General features: G+C 42.4%; 1 protein-coding gene across 3 annotated transcripts in view; it reads left to right on the top strand.

The window, feature by feature from the left end:
* tp53i11a (tumor protein p53 inducible protein 11a) overlaps positions 1 to 17373 on the top strand; it is a 113737-nt gene that overhangs the window by 7991 nt on the left and 88373 nt on the right. The window contains exon 1 of one of the 3 annotated variants that reach the window (XM_060940797.1): positions 4815 to 4872. The exons of the other annotated variants lie outside the window; for them this stretch is intronic. The gene's annotated coding sequence lies outside the window, so the exon portion shown is untranslated. Of the gene's footprint in view, positions 1 to 4814; positions 4873 to 17373 lie in introns of those variants that run through there. 3 annotated transcript variants of the gene reach the window in all.

The raw sequence follows: 17373 nt of genomic DNA, 5'->3' as shown, positions 1-17373 counted from the left end.
TTCTTGCAGGTAAACAAGCCCTGTCTTGCCCCGTCTGTTCATGTGATCGAGTCTGGTTTAGAGAAAGAGAGGAGTGTTAAACAGCGATACACAACAAGTCAACCGGTTTAAAAAGCGGTCTCGAAGCTGACACTGAGATCGTTTCTGTTGGCTGGTGTCGACTAGGGGGCAGGAAGAGAGACGCGACACAAAAAATCATAGTTCACTGCATTAGAAAGATGTTTACTTCATGATCACATGATTTTGATTGTACATCACTGATTTCTGTCCGTTCTATGATTTTTAGTTTAAAAAAAAAAAAGACTTTTTTTTTTCTCCGAGTTTGAGTTTTCTTCATAATTCGAGATGAGGGTCGAGGTGATGTATTCAGAGATGAGAACTCGTTTCAGATGCTATACTGACGGAAATAAATATCCCAAAGTGCTGTTGAATTCTGATTGAAAACTGTTGATTAATTTTCTACAGCAGCAGCTCTGACAGTAGTGCAGCTACAAACATGCATGTCAACCTTTGGTCAATCAAACCTGTATAACCAACCTCCAAAATCCGTATTTCCCTTATAAAATCCGTATAAGATGCAAATTAAAATAATTTACCTAAAGTTTGAATGATAATTAACAATGATGTATCCCAGTTACTTTTTATTCAATATTAATAACAATAAACCTTCAGAATGAATACAAAGCTCCAATGTTTGACAAAAACAGTGTTCTCAGCGTAGTTCCGAAGGAAATACTTCGTTGTTTGGAAACAGGTTTCACCGAGCGGCTATTATGCGCGAGACTTCATATTAGCCACAGAGTCAGGAAAATCTGTTCGTAAAATTACGTTATAATGACCAAATACAATGAAAAGTATTTTTCCAGTCTCCCCTGTGAAAGGTAATCCCATGTGATCTCGTTTGGATGGTAAACCTGTTGGTACAGTTAAACGCAGCGCATGAATGAGGCATCTTTATTCTCGGCTACTGTCTAGACCAGGGGTCTTCAATCCTATCCGCAAAGGGCCGGTGTAGCTGCAGGCTTTCATTACAGCCAAATTGGAGGCTCACTTGATTGTTGACTGGAGACGAGGGTGAAATGATTAAACAAGTGAAATCCGGTGTAGCTCCTGCTTGGTTGGAATGAAAGCCTGCAGCCACACTGGCCCTTTGTGGATAGGATTGAAGACCCCTGGTCTAGACGCTATACCAGAGACGGTTGAAGAATCTCCACTTTGCCACATCCAATATGGCGGCGAGGATGACGTATGATTCTACGCAGAAGGCGGCGTCTATGTTTATATGTCTATGACTTCCTGGTCGGCGGGATTCTCGCAATGCGGTGTGCGCATGATCAAAAGTGGAATGAAGTCTCGCTACCACAAGACCACGCGCGATTTCATAAGACTCTTTACTGGCTGTCTGTGGTGTACAGTACGTTTGTAAATGTTGTGCGCTCTTTTATCATCGTGGGAATTGATTATAGCTCTCAATAAATATTGAAGTTTTTTTTTTTTAAAGAATCCGTATAACTTTATTTATACGCCCGTATACTACGTTTATTGAATCAAATCCGTATAAAATACGGACATTCCGTATAGGTTGACATGTATGTACAAATGGCAGGTTTATTAGCTCAACTGGCCATAATGAGCAGTTGCGGCGAGCCGTTGCCATGGCGTCTGTCGGTCATCCACGATTCAGTTAAATCGTGTCTCTTCTGTCAGTTCTGCATGGGTTTCCGTTCCGATTATTTTGTTTGAAAGAGCTTGTCACTCTGCACAAAACTTGGTCATTGTTTTGTCAAATTTTTTCTAACTAGGTACTAATGAGGCCAAATTAACGAGTTTTCCAGGCCTTTCGCTAGAATTGTATCTCATCTGATTTCAGTTCTGATCGATGTTCAGGGTCGATCTTCCCTCGAGGAACAAAACTTGGTCATTTGTTGTTTTTCTTGTTGTAAATAATTTATTTTCAGTTAAATCGTATCTCTTCCCTCAGTTCTCGATGGATTTCAGTTCTGATTGTTTTATTTGAAAGAACTCGACATTGCGCACACAACTTGCTCATTGTATTGTCAATATTTTGCTAACAAATTAGTCACTAGGGAACTTTTAACGAATGTTCTTCTGACTAGAATTGTATCTCCTCTCTCATTCATCATGTGAATTCAGTTCTGATCGACGTTTGTTTTGGGTCGATCTTCCCTCAGGGAGCAAAATGTAGCCCTTTGTTTTTCCTGTTGTAAACAGTTTGTCGTGGAGGTTGGTCCTCTCTCACAATGGTTTGGTCGTCATGGTTGTTTTAATGGCAGGTCAGATGAGCGACTACACCCTTGACGTTCTGGTATAAACGTACAACCCCAATTCCAAAAAAGTTGGGACAAACTACAAATTGTAAATAAAAACGGAATGCAATGATGTGGAAGTTTCAAAATTCCATATTTTATTCCGAATAGAACATAGATGACATATCAAATGTTTAAACTGAGAAAATGTATCATTTAAAGAGAAAAATTAGGTGATTTTAAATTTCATGACGACAACACATCTCAAAAAAGTTGGGACAAGGCCATGTTTCCCACTGTGAGACATCCCCTTTTCTCTTTACAACAGTCTGTAAACGTCTGGGGACTGAGGAGACAAGTTGCTCAAGTTTAGGGATAGGAATGTTAACCCATTCTTGTCTAATGTAGGATTCTAGTTGCTCAACTGTCTTAGGTCTTTTTTTTGTCTTATCTTCCGTTTTATGATGCGCCAAATGTTTTCTATGGGTAAAAGATCTGGACTGCAGGCTGGCCAGTTCAGTACCCGGACCCTTCTTCTACACAGCCATGATGCTGTAATTGATGCAGTATGTGGTTTGGCATTGTCATGTTGGAAAATGCAAGGTCTTCCCTGAAAGAGACGTCGTCTGGATGGGAGCATATGTTGCTCTAGAACCTGGATATACCTTTCAGCATTGATGGTGTCTTTCCAGATGTGTAAGCTGCCCATGCCACATGCACTAATGCAACCCCATACCATCAGAGATGCAGGCTTCTGAACTGAGCGCTGATAACAACTCGGGTCGTCCTTCTCCTCTTTAGTCCGAATGACACGGCGTCCCTGATTTCCATAAAGAACTTCAAATTTTGATTCGTCTGACCACAGAACAGTTTTCCACTTTGCCACAGTCCATTTTAAATGAGCCTTGGCCCAGAGAAGACGTCTGCACTTCTGGATCGTGTTTAGATACGGCTTCTTCTTTGAACTATAGAGTTTTAGCTGGCAACGGCGGATGGCACGGTGAATTGTGTTCACAGATAATGTTCTCTGGCAATATTCCTGAGCCCATTTTGTGATTTCCAATACAGAAGCATGCCTGTATGTGATGCAGTGCCGTCTAAGGGCCCGAAGATCACGGGCACCCGGTATGGTTTTCCGGCCTTGACCCTTACGCACAGAGATTCTTCCAGATTCTCTGAATCTTTTGATGATATTATGCACTGTAGATGATGATATGTTCAAACTCTTTGCAATTTTACACTGTCGAACTCCTTTCTGATATTGCTCCACTATTTGTCGGCGCAGAATTAGGGGGATTGGTGATCCTCTTCCCATCTTTACTTCTGAGAGCCGCTGCCACTCCAAGATGCTCTTTTTATACCCAGTCATGTTAATGACCTATTGCCAATTGACCTAATGAGTTGCAATTTGGTCCTCCAGCTGTTCCTTTTTTGTCCCTTTTAACTTTTCCAGCCTCTTATTGCCCCTGTCCCAACTTTTTTGAGATGTGTTGCTGTCATGAAATTTCAAATGAGCCAATATTTGGCATGAAATTTCAAAAAGTCTCACTTTCGACATTTGATATGTTGTCTATGTTCTATTGTGAATACAATATCAGTTTTTGAGATTTGTAAATTATTGCATTCATTTACAATTTGTACTTTGTTCCAACTTTTTTGGAATCGGGGTTGTACGTTAACACACTCGTTCTGATTTGTTATCGTTTCTATCATAACCGCTTGTTCACAGAGACTCGTACGGCGAATTCTCCGGATAAACGCATGTCGCCGTTTTCTGTTTGGAGACGTTTAAGACTGATGGAAGGAGTCTCCAGTGTCGGAGGTAAAGCTGCAAGTTTTCAGACATCTTCATGAGAGTTTACACTTTTTTTTTTTTTTTACAGTTTCCAGGTAACAAAAGGCGACGTGTTCATAGCTGCTAGAATGTACATGAGAACGGGAACTAAATTGTCCTGCAGACATCCCGTTCCATTAAATGTAGCTATAAATGGATAAAACGTGCAACCAGTTGTTTATCAATGAAAAATTGTAAGTGTTGGTGAATCGCTGTGGTGTAAGAGAAATAAAACGCTCAGGGACTCTGTGTTCTCGAAAAGGAAGAGAACCAGTTTCAGGTCAGGAACATTACATCCACTTAACATCCTGTTGCTGATTATTTTCCCATAACAGCACAACAAACAGAATGGATATGATGACCTCACACTAAGACATGAAATCTGTATGGACTAAATTACTGAATGTTATTTGGAATGGTCTCATTTTTCAGTGTTAGTTTTTAAAAATAAATTTGCATCAGCATTTATTTTCGAAATATGGCAGCAAATGGGTTAAAAAAAGGAAAAAAAGAAATGATCGTATGCATGTTGTGATGTGCTTTATATCCTAAAACGACCTAAAAATTTTACCCACGCGCACACAGCTTTGTTTGAAGCTTGCTCTGGCGTTGTGTTGATTGATTTATTTTTGTTGGAAACTCCGAGGCGTGAGCGTGTTGTGCTGTGTGAAGAGGAACGTTAACAGCCTGCAGGTTAATGAGTCCGAACTCCGCCGGATGTTTGGAGCACCAGAGGATACCTGTGTGAGACGGGAGATTTCTCAGCCTGGGGTCTGTCTCATTTATTTATTTATTTATTTATTTATTTAGAAGTCAGGTTATGTAAGCATGTGCATAAAAATCAGCCAGAGGAAACAAACCTTTCTGACTTTTACCTGTTTTTTTTTTTTTTTTGAATTAGCAAACCCTTGTCTGTCTGTCTTGTTTTGTTTATTGAAGACAGCGATGAAAATGCATTTGTTTAGCGTCGTGCCGCGTGCGTATTGTATCAGACGTTGGACTCCTTGGCACTCGATTCAAGTTGTTTGATGTAGCACGTTCTCATCCACAGAGGTTTTTCAATGAGTGTTCGAGATAAAATAAGCTTAAAATCCATAAAGAATAAAAGTAAGCAGAAAGTTGGTGTCAAAGACTCGAAGATTTAAAATGGATTAAGTATTGGAAAAAAGCAATATAAAATGATAGAAGGATTAGACGGATAAAAGTAGAGGGAGGAGATAAAAGGGCAGGTTTTTGTTCAACTGATTGAAGCCAGCGGGAAAACACGCAAGATTTTTGCTTCTTTTTAAAAGAAGCCAATTAACACGAGGTAAAATCCACACGGGACAGAGATCACATTTTTATTTCCACTCAATCTTCCATGATGGAAAACTAAGGCCCTGGTCACACTCCAGGTCGCGATGGGTTTAATTTGCGAATACTTGGCGATGAAAAATCAGTAGCATTGCCACCAATCGTGTGATGCACAGTGAAATGTTCTCCGAGCTTCGTGAGTTGTTTTTTTTTGGTATGTTACAGCCGGCAACGCTGGTCACAACATGTATGAGACAAAGTCAGAACGGGCTTATTGTCTAGGTTTTTTTTTTTTTTTAAGTTGAATGATGTAGTAGGCAAAAGAATGTAGCCCAGGTGTGGTGGCGATTCAGCTCCAAAAGTTCATCGGATGTCAGAGCAGAGGAGATTTTAAAGACCACCCACTCCTAATGGGTCTCACCTGCAAACAATAACAGCAACCAAAACGTTAAAGATGCCACCAATAGGTGGAAGGGGACATAACGGTGTGTCGCCGCCTCTTGAGTGGCCAAAAATGTCATGAAAAATTTCACTGCATGCATCGAAATTTGGTGGTGATATTTTCGTTGGTGAATACTCGGAGATTGGTTCGGGATTACTTCCTGAAGCTTGGGGAAGCATCACCACTGAACACCTCATATTCATCGATAAACCAAACCATCGTGAGCTGCAGTGTGAGTGTAGCCTAACAGGTATCGTGTATTCCCACCTGACCATATTTAACGGAATGCTACAGAGCTTGAACCTCTGGGAGACGTGTAAAACACACGAGACTGGCTATGATGTATCGTTCACGAGTCCATTGTTGTGAAAATCCCAAGCCAGTTGGCAACATGGCACGAGTCGAGCTGCATCATGTGTCTGAGAGAGCGCTTTTGTTTTCCTGTTTCTGAACATTTGTTTTGTTCAAGTAAAGGCTATTTATTACTTTTTCCCTGATATTTGCTGATGTTTGTTTGCTTTGCCTCTGGTTGCTTTACATTGAGGCAGGATGAATGAGTAATTCCGTCACAGTATCGCTACATCATTTACATCACGCCGGTCATAACACGTCAAACTGATGGTTCTGATTCACCCTGGTGCCGTGCCCAAAGATTAGCGTAAACGTTTGGAAAATATCCATCGTTCAGTGAGTGTGAATGGGGTATAATGGTCTCTCTGGGAAGGCCAGTGAGAAGAGCAGTGCACTAGTCGACCCTGCAGGATATGAAAGCATGAATAAGTTTCTCCAAATCTTGCTTTGACACAATCTCTAACCTTTGCTAAGTTCCCGAGATGCCAGAATGCTGATTTTTAGTTCTTGTCTTAATGTGGTCACTGAAACTAAGAACCCTATCCACGATTTCACCAAGATTTTTGGCACCAGTTGCTGTCTTTGCCCCAAGGTTCCAGCTAGGCACCAAGTTGCAAACTTCCTTCTAAGAACTATTTCTATATTGTCTTTTAATTTAACTGAAGGAAATTTAGGTGCATCCAGTCATTTACTTTTTCAAGACAAGGACACAGTGAGTCTCTGGGACCGAAGTCATTTGGTGAAGGAGATCAGTGGATCCGAGTGTCGTCTGTATAGCTGATACGCTACCTTGATGAGCCACCTTGTTCCTTGGGAGAATTTGGCTAAGAGGAAGCACATGCAGAAACAAAAATGGGCCCAAGAATGGAGCCTTGTGGGACTCCGTACGGCATAATGGGTTTCTCAGATTCGTAGATGCTGATGGAGACGAAATAACCCCGATTTCTGAGTACGTCCTGCATCATCCAACTGTGGACCATTCCTGAGAACCCGTCTCAAAATTTTTTTAATCTGTCTAATAGTATTTAATGATCAGCAGTGTTGAAGGCTGTGAATCCACTGTGTTTCATGTGTGTTTCCTTTGTTGAACACGGTTAGCAATTTGCATAACAAGTTTGCATTTTTATTTATTTAAAAACTGTACTCCTCATGAACCAGGAATTAAAAATTAGATGGAGACTGTGACTAAATTCACAGTAATTTGCGCTAGCTGTTACAAAACTGGGACGTCTGGTCACCATACCCTATAGATCCGGAACGGTAAGAGAGAATGACGCTTGGTGAAGAAAAGTTGCTCAGGGCGCAAAAAAAAAATATATATATAATGAAAATTGAGAGGAGTGATTTGGGGGAGGAAAAAAAAATCCCGTTTTTGGTGGATCATTCCAGATCAGCACCAAACGTCATAGCAACGTGATTCAGCCCAGTGGTGTTCATGTGAAATTTGAAAACTGAGGGAGAAATGGCCTCCTAAAAATGTTAGGAGGATAAGTAGAAAGATCCTGAGTGAGAGTAACAATTTGCGTGAGCACTGCTAGCACAAATGAATCATCCAAGCTTGTCTGTTCTTTGCAGAAATAGTTAAATCGTGCTACGGTACATATCACAACAATAACCTGGTTTTATGTAAGGAATAAAACACTTGGGGTGTGTGCAAGTAGAGGAAAATGATCAGGAGGTTGTGTGATGAAGCGGAGTTGCTGTTGCCACACCCAAAGCACTTTATTCTGCTTCCACCAGAGCAGTTTTCCAACAATTACAAAGGTTTAATTTTATTAAAATGACACGTCATACTTTTTTATTGTTGTTATAGCAGCTATAAACAGCCATTCCTTCCCCTCAGCTCTCTTCCTAAGTTTCTAAAGTCCTTTTCTTTTGTCTGTAACAAAGCGCTCAAATTTATGGAATCAATTTTGTGCCAAAATGTTCATACAATACTTTTGAAATATCAAACAAAAACGACAAATCAAAATACAAAAAAAGAACAAAGTAAATTTTTTTTTTTTAGATTGGCAAACAAATTTATTCGTGTAATCGTGCAAAATATCAGTCTATTACTCTTCAGAAACCTTTTATTTTTGTTCCGCGTCTTTCTCAGTTTTGCTTGACGTAATTTATTTTGGTTGCGATTCCAGCTTTCTCAGGCCAAGTTTACATTAGACCGTATCTGTCTCGTTTTCTTCGCGGATGCACTGTCCGTTTACATTAAAACGCCGGGAAACGGGAATCCGCCAGGGTCCACGTATTCAATCCAGATCGTGTCTGGTCCGGTGCTGTGTAAACATTGAGATACGCGGATACGCTGTGCTGAGCTCTAGCTGGCGTCGTCATTGGACAACGTCACTGTGACATTCACCTTCCTGATTCGCTGGCGTTGGTCATGTGATGCGACTGCTAAAAAACGGCGCGGACTTCCGCCTTGTATCACCTTTCATTAAAGAGTATAAAAGTATGAAAATACTGCAAATACTGATGCAAATACTGCCCATTGTGTAGTTATGATTGTCTTTAGGCTTGCCATCCTTCCACTTGCAAGTGGTAAGTGACGCGCATGCCCGACATGCACTGAGATCACACACACAGCGGCTCAGTCCCGAATCACTGCTCGTGCGCTTCACTCGCGCGCTCTGTGAGCTGCGCAGGGCCGGAGTGCGCACCCTCCAGAGGGCACTCGCTGTTCAGGGCGGAGTGATTTGGAGCGCAGGATGCCTGCGGAGCCGAGCGTATCCGTGTATTGGCGTTGCTCTGTGCACGCGAATCGTGTATTGGCGTTGCTGTGTGCACACTAATCGTTTTAAAAACATTAATCTGATGATCCGCTGATACGGTCTAATGTAAACCCCACCTCACTTGCGCTCCCTGACTTTTTGCTTGCAGTTTTGGCACAAACTTCACGTGTGGGTGGGCTGTCCAGGAATGCATTCCCATTGGCTAACTTGTGTTTGACTGACAGCTACACTCAGCCATTCCCCCGGAGGCTGTTGCGGCCATTCCCTACTTGGATTCTGGCAGACTGTTTGATGAGTGACCGATCCATTGACGGTAAACAAGGATCGAGTGGACTTCAGTGGCGACTATGATACTGAATTAATTCAACAAAGTGTAAATTCAATATCATAGTCGCCACTGAAGTCCACTCGATCCTTGTTTACCGTCAATGGATCGGTCACTCGTCAAACAGTCCGCCAGAATCCGAGTAGGGAATGGCTGAGCGTAGCTGTCAGTCAAAAACAAGTTAGCCAATGGGAATGCGTTCCTGGACAGCCCACCCACACTTGAAGTTTGTGCCAAAACTGCAAGCAAAAAGTCAGGGAGCGCAAACGAGAAAGCTGGAATCGCAACCAAAATAAATTACGTCAAGCAAAACTGAGAAAGACGCGAAACAAAAATAAAAGGTTTCTGAAGAGTAATAGACTGATATTTTGCACGATTACACGAATAATTTGTTTGCCAGTCTAAAAAAATTTACTTTTTTTTGTATTTTAATTTGTAGTTTTCGTTGGATATTTCAAAAGTATTGTATGAACATTTTTGGCACAAAATTGCTTCCATACAAATTGGAGACTCCTTCCTGAAATGTTAAACATCCACAGTTAATCCGCAACTTCCAACCAATCAGTGGAGCTGTGGGATAAATCTGACGAGAAGAACGATGTGGTGTTAATAGGTACGGGTAAGCAGGTTTGTTTAGCAGACACACAGTCGAAATAACGGCGGCTTGAAGTTCGGTATTTCTTCCCCCATGGTTATAAGTCTGTGACTCAGCCGGGAAATTCTGCCTGCTTTCTTCTCGAATACATTAGAAGGAAAGAGTGTGGTATTCAGGTCGATGCTCCTCGAGACTGCGTCTGGATTACCAGCAACCTGGGCTGCATTAGTGCATAAATTTCATTTGAATTGAAAAGAGATGCAGTAATTACAGTGTCCACTTTATCAAAAGTTCGAATGTCTCATTTCGAAGGAACGTTAATGAACTGTATGTTCTCTGAGAGGCCAAATGGATTGTGGTGTTTTTTTTTTTTTTGGTCTGGATGGTTGTAGTCTTTTTTAATCAAATTTTTTTTGTTTGTTTGCTTGTTTGGAATGGACCTGTTTAAATGGGTTAAAAGCAAACTGCAGGGCGTCCTTGGCCTTTACATCCAAATTAAACGGATTTCCGCTGACATGCGGTCAAGGAAAGTGGATTCGTTGCCCTTCCTCAGGTCAGACAGAGAGATGTGAGAGAGGAGATTTCAGACTCGAGCCTAATTAGCCCTATGGATCCTTCTCGGACACGGACTGTCGAAAAGGCAACTCGATAAATGAACAGGTCCAGTGGCGCGGAAATTGGACATCGCTGTTATCGTCATCATGTAGAGACGGGTTTAGTTCCTGGACGACTTTTTATAAATGTGTCCAAATAAAATCATTAGAGTTGAGACTGGAGTAAGCATGTATGAGACACAGGGTTTTCTGTGTAGTCTGAGAATTAATTATAATATGCAAATATATGTTAATGAGCACGGACAAAGGGATATTGGTGGAGGAGACGTGTTCAATTCTGTGCTGGCCATGTGGTGATGGTTGTTTGACTGACATAATCGAGTGAAATAAAACACCCAGTAAACGCTGCTCAATCTCGGCTCATCAGTCAGAAAAGAGATTTGCATATTATATTTCCCAACCCGTAATTGAAGAGCAGCAGCTGCTACAGTGAACGGTGTAATGGAGCACCTGTGATTGGCTCTGTGGCTGTGCATGGTGTCGGTATTAATTTATAAACCCATTGGACCTGACTGTCATTTTGTGGTCGAAGGAACGTGATCGGAAATGTTTTGTTTATAATCCAGACTCCTGATAGCTGTGGAAGTTCTTCCTTGTTGCTGAGTTTCCTTTCGAGTCTGGTTCCTCTCAAGGTTTCTTCCTCGTGTTATCTCGGAGTCCCCCCCCCCCCCCCCCCCCCCCCCCTTTCTTCTTGCCTCTGTTGCCTCTGGTGCCTCTGGTTTGCTCATTAGGGATAAAATAAATTGAGATCTGGATTTTTGCTTTTTGACGTTGTCCACTGTTAAAAGTGCTGTATAAATATAGTGTAATTGAGTTTCATGCTGAGCATCCTGCTTCATATCTGACCATCCGCCTCGCCTGCACGAGAATAAAAACTGCCTGCTGTTGTATGTATGACTTCTCCCGTCTCCATGAGGGTAAAAACTGCTTCCTCCTGCCTCTGAGTAAAATCTGCTTTCGTGAGAGTAAAACCCTCCTCCATGGGAGTAAAAACTGCCTCTTCCTGCCTCAAATGGAGTAAAAGCTGCCTCCAGGAAAGTAAAAACCATGTTCTCCTGCCTCCATGAGAATAAAAACTGCCTCCGTGAGTGCAAAACCACCTTCTCTTGTCTCAATGAGTGCAAAACTGCCTCCTCCTGCCTCAAGTCAAATAAAAGCTGCCTCCATGAGTGTAAATCCCTCTCTCTCCTGCCTCCATGGGAATAAAAACCACCTCTTTGTGCCTCAGAGTAAAAGCTACCTCCCGTGTGTGTGAAACTGCCTTGTCTTGTCTCTGAGAGTAAAAAACTACCTCCAGAAGAGTAAAAACTGCCTCTTCCTGCTTCAAACGGAGTAAAAGCTGCCTAAATGAGTGTAAGACTGCCTTCTCTTGCCTCCATGAGAGTAACCCCCCACCTTCTGCCTCAAACGGAGTAAAAGCTGCATTCATGAGTAAAACTGCCTTCTCCTGCCTCCATGAGAGTAAAATCCTTCTTCTCTTGACTACACGCAAGTAAAAACCACCACCTGCCTCAAACGGCGTAAAAGCTGCCTCCATGATTATAAAACCCTCTTTCTCCTGCCTACATGGTAGTGAAAACCACCACTTCTTGCCTCAGATGAAATAAAAGCTGCCTTCATGAGTGTAAAACAGCCTTCTCTTGCTTCCATGCGGGTAAAAACCACCTCCTGCCTCAAATGGAGTAAAAGCTGCCTCCATGAGTGTAAAACTGCCTTCTCCTGCTACCATGAGTGTAAAACCCTCTTTTTCCTGCCTCTGTGGGAGTAAAAACCACCTCTTTTTGCCTCAAATGGAGTAAAAGCTGCTTCCATGAGTGTAAGACCCCGTCCACACGTAGCCGGGTATCTGCTAAATCGAAGATATTTTTCTACGTTTTGGCCTGTCATCCACATGAAAACACATCAAAAACGAATATTTAAAAAAACTCCGGGCAAAGTGAAGATTTTTGAAAACTCCGTGTATGCCTTTTCGTGTAGACAGAGATAACCGGAGGTTTGCGTTTTAGAACGTCACAATCTGCGCCAAAAAAATGACAACAAATCTGCCCTGACGTCAAACGTGCGACCTTTGTTTACTGCAGAATCCAGATTAAGCATGGACTTAAGCTAGCCGCACACTACGGCGATCCACGCGGTACCGAACCGACCCATTTCAGAGCCGACTCCCGACAGGGCACGCACATATCCCCCGACTGTTTACGAGTGCAGTCGCGATTGAAGCGACACGTGACAACTTAATAGCTTTGTGATTGGCTATTGGATATAGTTACTGTTAAATCCAACACTTGAAGATGCTACAGGCTGAATTACAAATGACACAACACGGAATATGTAGCGCACTATCTAGGCTGCATGAGCTATTATTCCCAACCTTAAATAGTGCACTTATATAGGGGAGTTAAAGCGATTTGGAATTCAGCCACACAACTTGAGCAGAGTGGCTTTCCAGCCCACTGTGTCTATGGATAAAGCTTCAGTCTATGGAATTACAGTATATACCTGCATTAGGTGCTACCAACACGTATTTCTCGCGCTAGAAATTGTGTTTAATGATGTCACGTGTTATATGCGAAAGATATGATTGGCTATTGCTAGCGACTCTCGCCGATCAGTCTGGCTCCCGATTAGTTTTTCGAATCGGCTGTGAGATGAGTCGGTACCATCGAAAACTAGTCTTTACGCCTGACTCGCGACTTCAGTTGGCTCGGTACCCTGAAAATCGGCGTAGTGTGCGGCTAGCTAAAGAGTAATGGATCGGAGTAGTGCCTTGAAAGCGTTAATTATTGTGCAGGTGCTATTTACATGTTTAATTTTAGAAGCCCAACTACTGCTCCAAGAGCACAGGCGATGTGATTAGGGGGTAGGATTTGGGGAAATAATGCCATCTACAGGTTTGGAATGCTTATGAATGTGATTGAAAACGCAGATGTTCGATTATGTGTGGAAGGGATTTTTTTCGAAGACGAGGCGGTGTGGATAAAACATTTTTATAAACGGAGGGGGGGAAAATGTTCGGTTTTAAAAATACCCGGCTACGTGTGTACATGGCATTAAACTGCCTTCTCTTGCCCCGTGCGAGTAAAGGCCACCTCCATAAGAGTAAAACTCTCCCTTCTCTTGCCTCCATGAGAGTAAAAACCGCTTCCTCCTGCCTCAGAGTGTAAAACTGCCTTCTCCTGCCTCCATAAGAGTAAAACTCTCCCTTCTCTTGCCTCCATGAGAGTAAAAACCACTTCCTCCTGCCTCAGAGTGTAAAACTGCCTTCTCCTGCCTCCATGAGAGTAAAATCCTCCTCCTCTTGCTTCCATGAGGGTAAAAACCACCTCCTCCTGCCTCAAACGGAGTACAAACTGCCTCGTGTCTCTGAGAGTAAAACCCGTGTGGGGGGAGGGGTTTTGCCACTTGTTTAGCTTGTGTTAACAGTTCCCTGTCATCGAGTGAGCAACAGGCTGAGAGTAAAATATAAAACAGGAATTTAATTAGCAGATTAAACAGATTAAAGACTCCTCTTGCATGAATAATAATTATAATAAAAGGTGAAAGGTTGTTGAGCTTTAAGTGTCCATTTAGTGTTTGGCTTTCATGTAAAGCTAAATTATGGTAAAGGGTATTTCTGAACAACGGGCGTATTGTGTTCGGTGTTAATTATCCATTACGAAGTCGTCGGCTGGTTGAAATTAGATTGGGAAGTGTATTTCATTCTGACTCGTCCTATTTTAGACCGGTCGACTCGGGCAATAATTAAAGGTGCAGTAATTAAACTCGTTGCAAACGAGTTGAAGCTGTGGCCTCCGTAAAAGTGTGTTAAGTCATTATGAATGAGTCCGAATGCTTGCTTGTCTTGATGTTCTTACTGTCGGTCGTTTTATAGATGGGCTCCTGGAAAGGCTGCTGTCTATCATGAAGCTCCACCCATAATCAAGGGCGTGAACAGGGGAGTGATTTTCAATTCAAATGTCGAGACCTAATCGAACAAAAATGGACAAATCGCATAATGCAAGAAAACAGGACAGGGCTCAATTCCCCCCCACCACCAGCCAGACTAGTTCCCTTCCAAAGTAACTCGCCAAACAGAAAATCAACTCGCCAAAATTTGTTCATGTATGAATTTTACTTCTGTCAAAAATAACGCAAAAGAGAGTAGTTACCATTGTTCATGACTAATGTGCATTTATTTCAAGACCCGAGTATTTTGATACTGTCGTTAAATACATAAATGAGAACAACACAGAGCACCATAATATAATATCAACAAATAATAATATATTGGAAAACTTGGCAACTTGGTGTATGAGTATTGAAAACAAATATCCTTACTATCATGACTATAGCACCCAAAATATGTCCAACATGCTTTCTGTATTTAACCATTTATGAGAGAGAAAGCATTCGGAGCTTCATACTGACTAGGAATCAACTTGAAAAAAATTAATTATTCCATAATCGTATCGCAGCCGAGGCCTACCCCGCTCCCACGTTTGCTTATAAGTCCTTTGTCGTTTCTCCTCTTCAGACCGAGGCCGCTTTGTCCCCGTCTCTGGCGGTTTCTGTACACCTTTCAGAAAATTCCACAATCCAACGTAGCTTTGGCAGATGTAGATGTAAACAACAATAAAAACGCGTGTTTAAATGGGCGATTATGTGGCCACATCTATTGAATTTGATAACATGATGTGGCAGCGGGGGCGTGGCCAAGCATCGGTCTGTGAATGGAGGGCGGAGTCGGGGAAGGTAAGTGGTGGAATCATTGCACCTGATGGGGATTAACCTGTGTTTGTGTGTCTTCCCCAGTGACCGCGCCCTTTAAAAGGAGAGGAGAGCAGAGAAAGGGAGCGCTCTCTCCCCAAGCTAGCAATAAATAGCTCATTGAGAACTCAGTTCTGGCCTGCCGTGCTTCTGTGCTCCACCCACCTAGTCCAATACTACACGTGATTACCGCAATATTCAACGAGATGCATTCTATGCATGTATTTCTTCGGTATTTTCCGTCCTGCCGATTAACACAGACACGGCACGCGCTTAATATGTGGCGGCTTTAGTTGACAGTGTGTCTGAATCTTCGCTTCATACATATATATATTTTTTTATTTTCAACTAGCCGGCTGGGCTGGCTAGTGACAGGAATTGCCCGCCAAATGACAAATTAAGTCACCTCGGGCGACCGGACCACTGCGAATTTCGAGTCCTGCAGGATGTACCATATATGGAAATCAAGAGGCAGACTGAAGGCTTAATATTGAGCTCTTGCGAGTGCATTTATTTCAATAAACAAGATATTATTTATTTAATCTTCCAGTTTTTCCCTGGTTGTGTGTGTATCGGAGAGGCGGCGGAGTGTGAAATGTGTCTTTAATAGACGGAGTGAAAGGTGTGTGCGTGTGCGCGCGCCTACACGCTGCTGCATGAAGCCCTGATGATGTACCAGCAATCCATGCAATTGATGACTCACCGCTGAGGCTGGAATATGGAAATGAACGTCAGCCCCCGGATCGTCAGAGCTTGACGTGCTCTCGGTCATGCTCCATCACACTCCGTTCCTGTTAAGATCTCTCGGAGCAGCTCTGAGATCAAAGCTCGGGTTTTAAACACAGCCCAGGCCTTCGTATTATTATCATCATCTCTTGCACTGTGATTGTAGGGCCACTGTTTTATTACAGTTAGGCCCAAAAATATTTGGACAGTGACACAAGTTTTGTTATTTTAGCTGTTTACGAAAACATATTCAGTATACAATTATATAATCAATATGGGCTTAAAGTGCAGACTCTCAGCTGTAATTTGAGAGTATTCACATCCAATTTGGAGCAGGGCTGTCACGATTACCGGTGTACACGGTTACCACGCTAAAATATTTTGACGGTGACCATAACCTTCTGAGTGTCAAAACCGCGATAGCTTCCATTTTCGCGAGACTTTGAACTTTCGTGCGAGTTTTCCCGCCGGCGCCACTCAAGTTCACTCACTCACTGTCCGAAGTTCAAGCATGGCGGAAGGAGGAGACTGTGGTGGTCATCAAGATGAAGACATCTATCCGCCTTCCAAGCGGATAAAATCGGAAGTGTGGAAATATTTTGGATATTTCAAAAATTCGGAGGGACAACTTGTTGATGACGGTGCTCCTGCATGTAGAGTGTGCAGAAAAAAGGTGTCAGCGAAAGGCAGCAATACATCAAATCTAATGACTCATCTGCGAGACCATCATCAGCATCTGTACAGCAAGTGCAAGGTAGGTTAACATGTATGCTTTAGCTGAAATGCGCAAAGTGACTTTGGACGAGGGAAGATGAAACAATTATTTCCGACTGTCAATAATGTTAGACCTTGATGATAATCTTTATTGTCGAAAGACGGCCACTGCTAGCAGTTTTAAAATGCATCTAGTACTAGCTGTGGTTAGCGCTATTCTGAGGTAAACATCACCATTCTAAGCTAAGTTACACAGCTAAACTTTCATTCGCCACAAGACGGTGAAAATGGATCAGTGAAACACACGAAGTAACGTATGACTTCGGGTCGAGGGAAAATACAACAGTTGTATCCGACTGTCAATAATGTTAAACTTTGATAATGATCTTTATTGCGAAGTGCGCCCACTGCTAGCATTTTAAAATGTGTCTAGCTGTGGTCAGGATCCACTTGTCCACAGTCCAAACTTGAAAACCTGAACCACGCCCACTCAACCTGAGCCACGCCCACTCAAATAACCGTGATAATACCGTACACCGCGATAATTTTGGTCACAATAACCGTCATGTTAAATTTTCATACCGTGACACCCCTAATTTGGAGCAAGGGTTTAGGAATTACAGCTCTTTAATACGTAGCTGCCTCTTTTTCAAGGGACCACAAGTAATTGGACAATTGACTCAGAAGGCTGCAAAAAAAAAAAGGCTGCATGGGCTCTTCCCTCGTTAACTTGTCAT

Source organism: Neoarius graeffei, chromosome 15, assembly GCF_027579695.1.
Source record: "Neoarius graeffei isolate fNeoGra1 chromosome 15, fNeoGra1.pri, whole genome shotgun sequence".
Taxonomy (NCBI): Eukaryota; Metazoa; Chordata; class Actinopteri; order Siluriformes; family Ariidae; genus Neoarius; species Neoarius graeffei.
Note: the sequence above shows the minus strand (reverse complement) of the source record. Positions and strands in the feature narration are given on the sequence as shown.